Source organism: Bemisia tabaci, chromosome 1 (assembly GCF_918797505.1).
Source record: "Bemisia tabaci chromosome 1, PGI_BMITA_v3".
In the NCBI taxonomy this organism is placed as follows: Eukaryota; Metazoa; Arthropoda; class Insecta; order Hemiptera; family Aleyrodidae; genus Bemisia; species Bemisia tabaci.
The window spans coordinates 14,701,589-14,715,283 of NC_092793.1; the positions used below are offsets into that span (position 1 = coordinate 14,701,589).

The 13,695-nt window shown below is 39.2% G+C and overlaps 1 protein-coding gene across 2 annotated transcripts in view; it reads right to left on the reverse strand.

Moving 5' to 3' along the window:
• The window catches only part of LOC109039580 (protein D1), a 35,408-nt gene extending 25,717 nt beyond the window's left edge, over window positions 1-9,691 (reverse strand). Inside the window, exon 1 of one of the 2 annotated variants that reach the window (XR_002009729.2) lies at window positions 7,136-9,691. The gene's annotated coding sequence lies outside the window, so the exon portion shown is untranslated. The remainder of the gene's footprint in view (window positions 1-7,135) is intronic. The other variant, XM_019055118.2, reaches the window with a different exon arrangement.
• Between the last annotated feature and the right edge of the window lie 4,004 nt (window positions 9,692-13,695).

Genomic DNA, 13,695 nt, shown 5'->3' on the forward strand with positions numbered 1-13,695 from the left:
ATTATAACTCCAAACTTAAAAAAGAGGAAAAATAAAGAAGGAACTTGTTTCATTAGTCACAGAATACATGTATGCTTCAGAAGTATTGCATGATCTATACGGTATTAAGCACCAAGAGGAAATGTAATGTCCCTCAAAATACTTACGAACAGTTTTCATTTAAACGTGTTGTGAAACAACCCGAGGTGTTGCCAAACCCAGAACTCATTCAAAATATCAACGAATACCTAAAATTTGATGGCCTCGTAATAGAATTAAAAATGCCCCAAGACGATAATATCACGGCAGTTTCTCAGCTGGGAAAAGTATGGTCTTCAAACATTTCCTTCCTCTTTAGAAAAATTATCAACAGAATAAACCAACCGGTTCTGAGTTGGAAATTTTTGTGATTATACCGGGTGTTTCAGAGCACCCTTCCACTATCTTTTTCTCAGAAACGGCCGCGAATTGAACTTCAGGGCAAATACCTCCAGGGCTTACTCAACCCCGAAGAATTCAATGAAAATACTTTCAGCCCCCCAAAACCCCATGGGAGGGGGTTCAGGGAGGGGGGGGGGGGTACTGGTGCCACCCGTTTCTCGCATTTTTCAAGTAGAAAGGGTATGTTTTTACTTCGGATTTAAAGTCTATATGACCACAAGTAAGAACTTTTTGTTCTATGCTATTTTTCCCTAAACCCTCATTTTTTGGAGTTATCGGGCATTTTGAGGCACTTTTTGGGCCAATTTCAAGTAGACACTGTTGGCGTTAAAATTATCCGATTTTCAAATCTAAAAGTATCTTCGGAGAAGAGGTCAATACCTTTTTACTTTCTCGCTTCCCTTATGGGTAGAGGAAGTATAGTCATCGTCCAAGAAGGAAAAAAGAAAAAGTTGAAATTTATAATTTCTAAGTGTCTGAAGGTGCCTAGAGTCAAAATAACCATTCTTGAAAAAATATGTGCACGTCCTTTCGGCGGTCCTCCAAATCTGTAAACAGCCGTATATCTCAGAATCTATCGGTTCAATTCATTCAAAATTTGCATGGAAAAACATATCTATGGTCCCCTCATGCACGTCAAGTGATTTTGGGGCACTCCAAAATTTGGGGAGGCTAGGGCCAAAACATGATTTTTATCATATTCACACGGAGAGCTCACTTTGACCGACTATAGATTTTGAAAAAATGCCTTTAATTATTTGAAATTTGGCAAAAAGTACCACATGGGTCATTAATTTAAGTTCCTAAAAGATCTTTGGACTAAACTTAGAATTGAAGGGATACGGGTCATATAGCGAGGGCACTTTGTTCCGCGAGATCACACAAAGAGCTCACTGAGAACAGCTGTAGATTTTGTAGGAAGGCCTTTAATTCTTTGAAAGTTGGCACCTGGGTCATTAATATAAGTTCCTAAAAGATCTTTGAACTAATCTCAAAATTGAAGAGGGACCAATAGCAAGCTGTCAACTCTCCGCTAAATGAGACAGAACATTCCTGGGTATTGCAAGTGCTTTGCGTCAGGTGAAACGGGAGGCTTTCATCCTCGCGCTTTTTTGCGAGCATTATCATCCTCTGCATGTGCATGAAATTGCAACACTGTAAAAGAATATGTCGACGGTGAAACTACCAAACCACGTATCTCGGTTTGCGACGTCGCAGACTTCCTGTCATACTTTATTTTTTAAATGAAAAACTACTTAACGTCCAGTCTTGAAAATTTCTGTGATTTTTCCTCTTCGTGCGGAGAAAATTCTGTGAAAATTTCAAGGAATGATATTGATTTGGTCTACCTCAAAAAAATAAAATGCGAGCGTAGATTTTTAAACACCGCAAACGAGATACGTGGTTTGGTAGTTTCACCGCCGATGTATCACTCATCAGTCGCCATTTTTCAAATCAAGCTATCGTCATTTTCTTCGTCAATATTATTAGGGTCTGTTGTTTAGGTATTTGAAGCTGAGCATAAGTGTTTCTCCTCCTATTTCTCGCAAGAATTGCAAAGTTGTTATATATTTGTAGGTGTAGGAAGCTTGCGTCATGGAGATGATATTTTCTTCTAGCACAGCCTGATGTTTCCTTTTCTTATACAAATCTCCCTATAAAGCGAACTTCATTTTCAGAGATACCATACCCTGATTATCTCAAATGGTTTTCAAGAGTTGATGGACGTTCGGATGAGCGTAGTGAAATTCCAACTGATGTTTGTCATGAAAGCTCTCGACTCCATTTGTTGAAGTAAACTCAATGTCAGTTAAGGGACATGCCCATAAAGTTGGTGGAAAAAAATGATGTGGTGTTAATGTAGTTTTTTTTCTACATATGCTGTAAATTTTGCGCAGTCAGGAGGAGGTTAGGGCGAGTCAAAAAACATCGACTTTCGAATTTCAAAAACGTATAGGGGGGAAAAGTTGCGCCCAGGCATCAATCTTAAGTGTGCCAAAGCGTTCCTCGAAAAAAAAATATCTTGGGGTGCCTCTTCGGCAATTTGTGTCAAAAAATCACGCAATTCAAGCTGTTTTCCCCGATTCCGTCGCACTGTTTAAGCATGATGGAGATTGGCTAGAGCCCTGATTTTTGGAGTATTAACTCACTTCTAGTAGTCATTTAAGGTATGCTAATTAGTTTTTGGATCAACATATTTTTTGTGCCTCCCGCATGCCCTTAAAAATGCAAAAAACGCGATTGCGGCCGAATGCGCATCGTATATTTCAACGATTTCATCGATTTTTTAGGTGATTTTGGCAACCACGCAAAAAGTCAATTTTTGGTTTTTATAAACTATTCATGTAGGTGATTCGGGGAAAATATTGGTTTTTTGGATGCGGGCAGTTTTTCACCCATTTGCAAGCTCACAGTTAGGCCGAATCGTTCGATTTAGTCGAAATCACATAGATTTTCGCCATTTTTTTGCACGCCTTGGCAAGCATGTAAAAAATCGGGCTTTCAATTTTCGTAGACTCTTTTTATAGTAGAATAAGAGGATATAATAATTATTTTGCTCGGGGATGTTTTTGTACCTCCGCGGAGCCCTTACCAAGCCAGAAAAACACGATTTTTAGCGACTTTTCAGCGATTTTTGACGATGTTTTTCAGTGACTTGGCAACCACGCAAAAAATCGACCCTTCAATTTTCAGAGACACTTTTCATTGCAAAATAAGATCCCGTAAAACGTTTTTCGTTTAGGTTATTTTTTGTACCTACTCAGAGGCAAGAAAGACATGACTCTTGACTCCCATTCACTTTAAAAATCTTAAATATTTCAACTCTTTTGTTTACGTATTTGAGCTGTTATTGATACGAGAATTCACAAAAATTAATAATTAAACGTTCATTTACTCAAGGAATGCTTACTTTACTGTATTTCAATTTTAATTTCATTACAAATCATTGAATTTATCATTAATATTCAAGTTCATTACCTCTTATTGGGATGTGCTTGGGCCAGCTCTTGGTTCTGCAGATCTATGTGTTGATTGCCCCAGACCTCTAGCAAATACTTTAGCTCTGATGTATCCATCTCTGGCCTCTGCACCATAAACTTTGATGGCTGCATCAGTGACTAGTTTTACTCCTCTTTCGACTGCTTGCGTGTGACAGGGGAAAGGCTCATACCTTCTTTCATCTGAGGTCACCAACCGTCTTAAATCCGTATTACTAAGATGATTCAGAAGGGGAGGTGGCGTAACTTTTGTTCCTTTCCAATTTATCATCCGATGATAAGCTCCTGCTTTGAAGTTAAGTTTCGGCACTGAAAAATTTCGGATCTGGTCCTTTGGGTGGATTTTTCTTGCTTTAATGATAAGATTCACTGCCTTTCGTCTGATTTGTTCATCATCATCAACCAGCATTGTTTTGTTAGCAGAAGATTTTCGGGGTGTGCAAAATATGAATTACGTTGAATTACTGGGTCGATCACCTTCTTCAACTTCTTAGGCAAGTAGAGAGAAAAGTTGATAGCCCGAAAAACATGCATGCCGCCATTGGAAGAACCAAGAGCTGGCCCAAGCACATCCCAATAAGAGGTAATGAACTTGAATATTAATGATAAATTTAATGATTTGTAATGAAATTAAAATTGAAATACAGTAAAGTAAGCATTCCTTGAGTAAATGAACGTTTAATTATTAATTTTTGTGAATTCTCGTATCAATAACAGCTCAAATACGTAAACAAAAGAGTTGAAATATTTAAGATTTTTAAAGTGAATGGGAGTCAAGAGTCATGTCTTTCTTGCCTCTGAGTAGGTACAAAAAATAACCTAAACGAAAAACGTTTTACGGGATCTTATTTTGCAATGAAAAGTGTCTCTGAAAATTGAAGGGTCGATTTTTTGCGTGGTTGCCAAGTCACTGAAAAACATCGTCAAAAATCGCTGAAAAGTCGCTAAAAATCGTGTTTTTCTGGCTTGGTAAGGGCTCCGCGGAGGTACAAAAACATCCCCGAGCAAAATAATTATTATATCCTCTTATTCTACTATAAAAAGAGTCTACGAAAATTGAAAGCCCGATTTTTTACATGCTTGCCAAGGCGTGCAAAAAAATGGCGAAAATCTATGTGATTTCGACTAAATCGAACGATTCGGCCTAACTGTGAGCTTGCAAATGGGTGAAAAACTGCCCGCATCCAAAAAACCAATATTTTCCCCGAATCACCTACATGAATAGTTTATAAAAACCAAAAATTGACTTTTTGCGTGGTTGCCAAAATCACCTAAAAAATCGATGAAATCGTTGAAATATACGATGCGCATTCGGCCGCAATCGCGTTTTTTGCATTTTTAAGGGCATGCGGGAGGCACAAAAAATATGTTGATCCAAAAACTAATTAGCATACCTTAAATGACTACTAGAAGTGAGTTAATACTCCAAAAATCAGGGCTCTAGCCAATCTCCATCATGCTTAAACAGTGCGACGGAATCGGGGAAAACAGCTTGAATTGCGTGATTTTTTGACACAAATTGCCGAAGAGGCACCCCAAGATATTTTTTTTTCGAGGAACGCTTTGGCACACTTAAGATTGATGCCTGGGCGCAACTTTTCCCCCCTATACGTTTTTGAAATTCGAAAGTCGATGTTTTTTGACTCGCCCTAGAGGAGGTGGTATTATATTTTTCAATTCTTGAAATGTAGATGCTGCATCAGCAGGATCTAGATATGACGAAGAGAAAAATAATTTTAACCACAGTTTTATTCGAAATATTTCACTGTCATCGTCAATTTTGTAATATTATGCACATCGTAGGGTTTTTGAAAGGTGAATACGCTTCCTCCAACCTTGGTGTAAATGAAATTTGCGAGCGCTCAAAATTATTCCTGGAAATGTTTTTTTAACAGCATTATGTGCAACTAGTTCGAAACTAGGTATACTCTTTCTTTGTCCGCGAAATTTGTAAAAATTTGTGCTCTTGTATTCTGAATTGCAGGCCCGAACAAAGGGCGTGTGGCGCACACGGCCGCCAGCATTTGGGGGGCGCCACGAAAGAAGAAGAGGGAAAAAAGGGAAGAAAGAGAATGGAAAAAAAGGAAAAGGGAACAAAGGCAAAGGAAAAAAGGTTGAGCAGTGAAGGCAAGGAGGAATAGGGGGAAATGGAAGGAAAAAGTAGGAAAGGAAAGTGAAAAGAGTTCGCGAGAAAAGGGGGGGGGGGGCTTAAAAACATACCATAGACAAAATATAGAGAGAATTAAATTGTCGTCTAAAAGTAAATTTTCAGGACATAAACTCCACCTGATCTTTAGACGTTCAAGCGCCCCTTGACCCTGCATTTGCGGCTATACGGAAATACAAGAGTGCCCATGTAGTAAGGGGGCGCCTTGAACTATGCACTGTTTTAAGCAGGCGCTGAGCGCGCCCCCCCACTTATACCACATTTTCCAAGAATTAGGGGACGCCGGCCGCCTCCCCATAGGTCGCCCCTTCAGTCTACGTTGCTAGATCGCAGCTCCGCGGACAGCCTAGCGAATTTGATGCGGCGCACGATGTTCAATATGTTTCACGCAATAATAAGTGAACGGGCACTGCCGCCGGCGTAACTTCCATTTATAGGAAAATGCAACTTCCAGGACCATGGGCGTACGAAAGAAAGGGGCCCACCCCCTCCTAGAATTGAAAATAGTATTAGTGTCCCCCCTTAGAAATTCTGGATGGTGGGAAAAACTTTCGTCGAGGATTATCATCTCTTATTAGAGAGTCTTTAATGAAAACACAACGTTCATTCACTTAATATAATCTAAAATTTTCATCATGGAAGCCTCAGAATGCGTCAAAATTGAGATGAAATTTCAAAAATGTTCCAGTTGTGTTGAATGCAACAATTCGAAAATATTTTAGGCTAAAAGTAAAAAATAAATGTAATTTTTTCGCAGAAATTGATGGCAAATCTGCGGCACGGAAGCATCAAAATGCGTCCAAAGAGATTTTAAAAGTAAAACATTTTCCGAGGGGGGCCCCCCTGAACCCCCCCCCCCCCCGAACTGAGTGGTATTCCATACCCCCAGTGGTAGGGGGGCAGGTTCCCCCACGTAATAACCCACGTACGCTAATGTTTAGAACAAATGTCACAGTAATATGAGAGGTGACAAGTGTAGAGAATTGAGGCGTGGTGCTTGCATAACATGCTAAAAGTCTCAGTGTTGAGAGACCTATACTGCCCGGCAATATCCTTTACGATATTGCACCCGACCCCGTCGCAGGATAGATTACCCACCAAAAATATGTTAAATGTTTATTAGACCAGAAAAATTTTTATTGTCGATTGCAAAGTCGTAATAGTCAACCAAAACATTTTAACCTGATAATTATGTTTACAACATATTTTGCTGAAAGGGTCAACTTTCTACGGAAGAATTATACATTTTGGACATTTTCTGGAGGATACACCCCCGCGGTCCCTCGAGGGATGGAGCAAGGTAACCCCCCCCCCCCCCCTGCAATACCTCAGGGAAAGGGGGATTGATACCTCCGTGAGGGGAGCGCCTGGTCCTTACTCGCAAACGGGCGCCAAATATCTAGGTCCGGCACTGCTAAATTGTCATATCGCTTGTCACTTTTTATAAGTTTATTAAAACTATTTTCATTCATCGCTAAAATCTGAAGGCTAAAAACTTTAAAATCACAAATATCGCAAAAACACGATTATCACGTAAATCATCACAGACCGACGAAGTAATTTGTTGTTCGCGTCAGCTGACAAGAGGTCACTAACTTCATTTCAGACGTGTCACATTTCGGTGACTGAGTGGAATCAAGGAGCGTTATCAGTTCAAACGGGGTCCACCATCAGATACTATCATCTCAATGCATTTTCCAATGCGATGTTGCCAAGCTGTGTAAGGAAATACATAAAATCCTAAAAAAGTGTGCGAGATTGAATTGTGCGAGGATGATACGCAGCCTGAAACCTAGGATTTCAAATGTATTAGGTATCTCCAAAATTACTCCGTACACATCAAGCAAAATTAGACGACTAATTAGTTACTTACATTATTATAAATCATCCAAGCTGACACTAAAGCTAACACTTAGATCTTTATTGGGAGCTAATATGTATTTCGTTCATGAACTCAAGCGTCCCGGCAGATTCCATCCTTCGCGGTTTCTTTTTACGAGGTACTGAACACAAATATAATAATACTGCACGAACATGATTGATTCCTTGATTACAATGATCACACGAAGCATGAAGCAACTATTTTATTTACCAAATTACCACACACGGGAGATGTGACAAGTGAGGTTAGTGACAAGTTAGAAAGGCTGTGAGACTCTGGCGCGACACCGCTCTCCCGCGGCGGATGGGTATAGTGGTGAATCATTTCAAGCTGGTAGAGGTCCCAGACGGAGAACCTTGTATATTGCTAATTTCAACGCACTTGATACATCCACCTTGTTGCCGAATGGCCGAATGGACACGCTTGCACGTCGAACTGACGAGAATTCGAGTCCCTAAGTTACGCCTAAAATTATACCGGTCCTATAAATCCCGCATCATGATTCGTGGTCTAAGTAACTCACAAAACTCTTTTTTTTTATATTAATTTCAGTTTGAAACTAGTTGTGGCAATTAAAAATAGGTCAGCACCTAGTTCAATTAAAGATTTCATGTTAAAGCTGTGCCTTCATGTTAACTTTGACACCTTTTGCGAGGCCGGCGCGGAGAGCCGGCTTGAGCGAGAAAGTTTATGTGCGGTCTTCGTACCACACAACGAAGCCGCCCCCCCCCCCCCCCCATATGCCGGCACAAAGCGCCTCGTATAAATTGACCCAATTTTTATTGATATGGCACGTGACCCCTATTGATCCAAAATTCTGGGGGCCGCGATCTCCCGAAAATTTTGCGGCTTAAGTAGAGCCGGAAGTCGAAAATTTCAAACGGCAAAAGTATGTCTTGACTTCAGATTTGGATTCTACGTGAAAAGTTACGTAGACTCGCAATGGCGCATGAACTATTTGCTTCAAATTACTTTAGAACCCAATTTCCCCATAAGGAGCTGTGTATTTTTGGAGAAACAAAGGGGCCAAAAAATTTTGGGGCATATGGGTCATACGTCATCACAATTCTACGTAACTTTTTGCGTCGAATCCAATTCTGAAGTCAAAACATACCCTTTTGGGGAGGGGGGGTGTCTTTAACCTCCACGAGTGTACCAAAATGAGCTCGCTCATATCGTATCGCTTCGGATTCCGAATCCTGATCCCCCAGCATTTGCAAATGAGTAACAAATTAATGAATAATAACAAGTAAAAGATGGAAAACTACTTTACAAAGACACCTCACTTACAAAAACCAAGAAATCTAGCAAAATCCTCTGCTCTACAATGGACCAATAGACAAGGTACGAATTTAAGCATTCCAATACATGTTTCTTGACCAGAATTTCACGTAGAACACGATTTGCGTAACGAAAATTACCGAAATCAACTCCTAACAAAGATATTAACGTTTATATTTCACATTGGTTACGAGGAGTTTGAACTGCCCGCTCACAAGAAACTCAAAGCTCTACGTGAGTCAAATCGTGCACTACAACGGTTTCAGCAAGCTTCTCAATCAAGCGATGTTCATTTCCCACAATGTACTGTTCAAACTATGAACAACTTGCAATAGCTGAGCTAAAGCGTCAAGATTAAGGTTGCCAGATTTTTATATCGCAGAGACTGTCATGATAACGTTTAGCGCGCGATGTGAGTCACGTAGAGCATTGAGTTTTCATGAGCGGGTGGTTTGAATTCACGCATCAAGAATCATTAAATATCTTCATAACGGGTTGATTTCGGTAATTTTCGATGTGCGCATCGTATTTTGCGTGAAATTTTGATTATGAAACGTGTATCAGAATGCAGAAATTTGAGCCTTGTCTACTGGTCCATTATGCCGGACTGGCTCTACTAAATTTAGAGAAGGGTTCGCGATTAACTCACCGGCTAACACTACTCACTCGTGAGGTCGACACTCCGGCACCGTCCTCTGACACTACATCGGAATTTATTTATTGTTACTTTTCTTCATGTTTATTTTTTCAAAATCTTTAATTTTAATATCAATTATTGTTTTGAAATACATTTTACATTTGTAACAATTTTCTTTGTTGTTTAACATTAATAACATTAGTTCCATTATATTACTCTTTTCAATTTATTCTTTTACATCTTTTTCCAATTCTTCTCTCTCTTTACAAAATCTATTACATAAAAAAAAAGACATGTTCCGGGTTGTCGACCGTGTCACACTCTGGACACAGGGGAGATACAATTATTTTACGTGTAAATAGATATTTTCTAAAAGATCCATGTCCCGTCAGAAACTGGGTAACGTAGTAATCAGGGTTACCATGTTTCCTGTCAAGCCATCTATCTAGGTTTCCGATCATTCCTTTAAACCAGGAGAACCTTTCATGCTGTTGTCATACTTCTCTCCATTTATCTCTAGTGTTGTTTAAGATCTCCTCGTTTTCTTCCTTTCTAGCTTTTCTTAGCTTTTCCTCGATCAATATGTCTGTCGGCGGGATCCCGGATATTGTATCTATCGCGAAGTTTGATACCGCGGTATAAGCGCTACATAACGACAATTTTAACGGCCTTAAGTTCGATGTTATCTTGTTTACGTTTTTCTTTCTATTAATTTTCGGGGCCCATATCGTTATCCCATAAAATAAAATCGACATTATTACATGAATTAGCAATTTTCTTTTTAGGAATCCAGGTCCTTTATGATTGGGCAAAAGACTTCTAAAATACCTAACCGGTTGTTCTCTTAACTTTCGCGCAGGTTGCAGAGATATGATAGGTCTTGTTTAATTCAGGGCCTATCCAGAAACCAAGATATTTTAATGTTTTTCCTGTTGAAATGATTGTTTCATTTACTATTATTTCTGCATTTTTTTCTGCCTCATTGTCAGTAGAGCCTAATATCAATACTTTTGTTTTACTATCTTCAGTATCATGTCCTTTAGTTCTGAGTTTCTTTTTAAAACTCTTATTTGTTTCTTAAAAAAAAAAAAAACACATACCTACCCTTACCATTTGAAATTTTCGACTTGGCAGTGTCTAATTGAAATTCGCCCAAAAAATGCCCCGTAACTCCAAGAAATGGGGGTGTAGGGAAAAAAATATGGAACGAAAATATGTTAGTTTTGGCCGTAGAATTTAAAGCCGAAGTCAAAACATACCCTTCCTATTAGAAAAATGGGAGAATCGGGGTTCTCCCCACCCCTCATGGGGTTTTGGGGGGCTGAAAATATTTTCTTTGGATTCTTCGGGCTTTATTAACCTCTGAAATTATTTGCCCTGAAGTTCAATCCTCGGCCGTTTCCGAGAGAAAAAGAGTGAACGAGTGCTCTGAAACACCCGGTATTTATGTACCTATAATGTCTATAATGTGTATAAGGATTTTAGGTAAACTATCGAGGTTTGGGTGCTGATTTTAATTATTGATTTTGATTAATCAAAACCAGGTTCCAAGAGGAGGACATATAAAAACGAAAAACTACCTACCAATGGAGATGCTGCATGTGTGAGGAATTTGCGATTTGACTATTCTTACGTAAAAATTCGTGAGAAACACGATAGTGGCGCTAGTTTTCCCTGAAATCAACTCACAAGTTCAAAAAAGCTCTCAAAGTTGAGGACGTAATGGCGGGAATATCCCACTCTATCCTGAGAGTCCACCTCCCCATCAAGACAAACTCTCCATGCAAAGATAGGAAGCAAATTTATTAGGAGGGTTGCCGTGTTTTAAGTTTTAGAGGTCCCAAAGAAAGTGGCAGCCCTAGCAATGTATATACTCCCTATCTTTGCATGGAGAGTTTGTCTTGATGCAGAAATGGACTCTGAGGATAGCGTGGGATATCCCCTCCATTACACCCTCTACTTCAAGAGCATTTTTTGAGCTTGGGAGTTGATTTCAGGGAAAACCAGCGGCACTGTCGTGTATTCTTCGCGATTTTTTGCATAAGAATGAATAGTCAAATCGCAAATTACTTACAGATGCAACACCTCCATTGTTCAAAAATCGAATGCGTAAAATCAACAGAAATTTTCATCCAAAGTTCATCACAAAACGCTAATTTGAGGGGAAGTGGGTTCAAACTGAACATCGTGAAATTGTTTTAGAAGAATCCACACTTGTGTTTTATAAACGTAATGAGGAGGCGGTGGGTATAAAAAATTTGATTTCGAATGTAATCTACATACACCTAGGTACCCTAGGTAGGTTACCTAGGTACCTACATATCCTGTCTCAGTTCAATGTCTTTTAGATTAATGGAGGCAACTATGCTTACAAACTTTATTACCAGTTAACTTATGTTAAACAGTACCTACCTGTGTAGGTCTGTACCTCCTCACCTGCATAGAAAAAGGTATGCAATTCATTGCAGGTGCCGATTAGATATTTTCAACTGTTAATATCTTTTGTTGAATGACCATAATCTTGGATCTACGCCAGTGCTGTTGTGCTTGCACATATGTTAGGTACCTGGTAACATTCCCTTGTGGTATTTTTGACCTACTTACCTAGTGGCATACCAGGCTATAAGATTATATAAAATTTCGAAGAAATTGTGTACCTTTTTTGATAAGGGATATACATGCGAACATGAGCCTTTAAAATGCCAAGAAAATGCAAGAAATTTTTTTCGGATGCTCTCATTGATGGTAGTCTCAAACTGTCTACCCCTCAACCCTGTATTTTTCGACCTTGTGTACCTGAGTATTATTTTTGTACATAAGAACGAAAATTTTAAACCCGAAAAACAATCCTGACGGTCAATGACCGTTCTTAATTTTAAACGGTGTAAGTTAAGCACATGAAAGCCCTCTCCATTGACATACTCGTTCTTCCAATATTGTTTTGTAAAAAATCCTTTTTCTACAAATTGTGAAACATTCAGGCTTCCCTCATCATTCCCTTAATTTAACCTATCTATGACGTTTTCTTTTTGCATATCAGTTCTACTAGTGTTACTAGTAAGTACCAAAATAATTGATGGGCAACAAGCCGTTTGATTGTCAGATACTTACACTCGATGTGGATTAAATTATTGGAATGTGCATGTACAGAACATGAATGAATACTAAATATATAATTTTGAATTATAAAATGATTTGTGTGCTTTGATTCATTGTTTACTGACCCAATAGACCTAACTAGGGGGCTATGCCCCCTGGCCGCTACGCGGCCCAACCCCCAGAGGACGCTTCGCGTTCTCTTAGGCCCGCGTCGACAACAGAACGACCAAAAAAAATGAAAATATTTTCACACCTGGCCGGGAGCAATTGGGCCAATAAGAATCGAATGAAAAAATTGGCATTTATTTCACACTAAACGCCAAGACTTTTAAGAAACGGAACGGAGCTTTTCGTCACTTTTGGATAGTCTGTTACAAAGGAGCATACCTCCGATTCACTTACCCTACTAACAGACCAAGATTCAAAATTTCCCGTTTACTTCAATTTTCCGCTAAATTTGAAATTCTCGCCATTTTTCATTGGCGGGAATTTCAAATTTTGCCCCCTTTCTAAGCTTTCTGGCCTCCCTTAATATAAAAAAATCTGGGTCCTATTCTCAAATTCTGATTACAGCGGGCTCATTTGAGGATATCACCTGTCGGTAACTGCAAAAATCATGGAAATCGGCCCAGCAGAACGCTCAAACGAACTATGACAAAAAATAAAAAATTACAATGTTTAAATGGGAGAATTCGCAACTTTACCACGTAATATAAACGTATACACCAGGATCATCTTTTCAAAATCTAAATAAAACGGGCTCATCTAGAGACAATTGCCTGTTGATAGCCGCAAAAATCATGAAAATCAGCCCGGTAGAACGCTGAAACTAAGCGTTACCAGATAAGCAAATTTAGGAGGTCTCGGAGCTTATATCGACGGTGAAACTACCAAACCACGTATCTCGTTTGCGGTGTTTAAAAATCTACGCTCGCATTTTATTTTTTTGAAGTCGACCAAATCAATATCATTCCTTGAAATTTTCACAGAATTTTCTCCGCACAAAGAGGAAAAATCACAGAAATTTTCAAGACTAGACGTTAAGTAGTTTTTCATTTAAAAAATAAAGTATGACAGGAAGTCTGCGACGTCGCAAACCGAGATACGTGGTTTGGTAGTTTCACCGTCGATATATGTTACGTCACATTTCGAGATATATCACGATTTTAGGCCTGGTGCCCCAACCGGGATTCGGTCGGTTCGATTTACA